The sequence below is a fragment of the Pteropus alecto genome, unplaced genomic scaffold, assembly GCF_000325575.1.
Source record: "Pteropus alecto unplaced genomic scaffold, ASM32557v1 scaffold121, whole genome shotgun sequence".
In the NCBI taxonomy this organism is placed as follows: Eukaryota; Metazoa; Chordata; class Mammalia; order Chiroptera; family Pteropodidae; genus Pteropus; species Pteropus alecto.
In genome coordinates this window covers 4,231,894-4,234,313 of record NW_006434369.1, presented here as the reverse complement: position 1 = coordinate 4,234,313, position 2,420 = coordinate 4,231,894, and positions in this window count along the sequence as shown.

Here is a 2,420-nt window from a genome sequence, read left to right as displayed (position 1 = left end):
CATAGTGATTAGACAGTTATATACCTTATGAAGTGCTGCTCTCATTTTTTAACAAAACTTTAGAAGATTCAGGATCAAATTGATCTATGTTGGATTTTGGAAGGACGACTCTGTTCAAGAGCTGGTTTAAAGTGCAAGATTTCATTTCCATCCTGGCACTCAAGTCAGACCAATAAAGCAACAGATTTGAGTTAACCAGTTGCTGACTGTTGTTGAGAAGCCTGCACCAAAAGTCAAGATCATCACCTTTTCCCCTTTCCTGCCCCGGTGCAGGAATATAGACACTGACTGATGCTTTAGAGGTTTTGAACCAGAATGGCCATTCCTCTGACTAGAAATGGAAGACTAGAATTGGTTGAGAGCTCCACTGGTCCCTTGTGGCTTTGAACAATTTATAATTTTTCTTGGTCTCAGTTTCCTCATCTAGAAGATAGGAAGTGGTTGTTTTCCGGGTCCATTTGAAATCTAATTTTTTATTTAAGATAGAAAGGATCACCAGCACCCATGGCGTGCCCCACATACACAAGAATATTTAGCACAAGGTAAATTCTTATTAGGCAAGGAACTGGTAATTTCCAGAAGAGGCTCCCGGGCACTAAATTATGGGTAATTCCAGAAGCATGTGAAATCTATTACCAATTTATTTAAAATAAACAAATTCAAAAAACAGTGGTTGAACTTCATGGTTTGTTTACAGCTCTTGATGGCTGAAAAAGATAACAGGAGTTGCTTGGGGAATTTCCAGGGATATGTTTTCTCTAGTACTTATATTAAAAACATTAGAACCTCAGTATCCTTATTTGAAGCACACAATGAACTATTTATTCTGATGTGTAAATCTGAGGATTCTTTTTAACATTCAGCTATTTTTTATTAATTTTTCTCTATGTTTCTGGAACACATTGCACGTGCTGTGAATTGAAATAAATTTAAAGTAATATATATATGTGTTAATGGAATGTATGTAGGATAGTATGTGAATGTGTGTGTGTGTGTGTGTGTGTGTGTGTGTGACCAATAAAGCAATGGATTTGAATTAACCAGTTACTGCCTTTTGTGAGAGGCACACATATACACACACAGATACACACGAATGAGCTGCAGATAGGTGTATGGATAGACACATCTACTTAGGTACAAATAAATTTTTATTCAGACTTAAATTTTATTTTCAAACATAGAGCACAAAGCTACTTCTGGATTTCAAAAACAGTAAAAAGTAAAAGTTAAATATTCAAAAAATGCATTGAAAACATTTTTTGAACTAAAATGTGTTTATTTTTCCATATATTTTGAAATCCACAATATGCCGCTCTTACAGCTTAATTGTTCACATCTGTGACAAAATGTTTCCACTTGGGGCTTTTACCATTTGAAACATTTAATTTTGAGTGGTCATACTACAACCCATTTCTAGTATTTCGGTCAGATGTCACAAATATATCATAACCAAGGAAATAAATACTTGAAAAAATCTTTGGCCTAAGTTTCTATTACCCATTTTAATAAAAACAAAAATGCATGCTGATTGCATCTTAAAATGGAAATGATGGAAATAAAGGAAATGATTGTATTCTTTTCCTATTATCCATTCATAATCTATAGGGTATTTCTCAAATGTTTCTACATAAACATCCTCAACTGGTATAGGAGCACGAATTCACCCCTGGAAGGAAGAGAGGATGACCTGGAAGCATTGCCAAAAGGGAACTGCTGAGGGCTAGAAACGACTTGACATCTTCTGTTTTATTTTCTAATTTTGTTTTTTAAATTTGTGCAAAATTATAATTTCTTCATATCATTTTGATTTCATTTTAAAGATAACATTGTAAATTACCTAAGTAAAATTAACTTCTTAAAGACGCTTCATCTTTATCTTGTTTCCTCCAGTACTCACAGTGTATCTCTCTGGGGTGCACCTAAGCCTGTTTGAGAAGCATAAGCCTGTAGCTGAACACAATGAAGGAGAGTCTATTAGATACCATTCTCATTATGAAGCGTGTATTCAGTGCCTTCTTTGTACAAACAGTGGCTCAGTCTGGTTTAGGAGGAAGAACACATTGGGCTACAGAAAGACAACTAACTATACCAGGTCATGCCTGATAAATGCCAGTGGAGTGGGCATGGGGGTTGGATAGGCATGGGTGAAACTTTTTGCTTAGGGTTTTACAGAGATGATACTGGATCAGAGCTTTGAAAGATAGTTAGGATTGTGAATGCAAAGAAGAGGACAAGGGCATCACAGAGAGAGGGCATGTTGAGAGCAAGGTGACTTGGGGAGGAATAAATAGCCGAACTAAGCTGAAACAAAGCACATTTGCAGGGCATAGGAGAACTGAAAAGGACAATGAAAGAGAGACCCTTAACTGCCAGGCTCAGGAGCTCGTGGATTCTTATTACAGTGAGAAGCAATTTAAGGA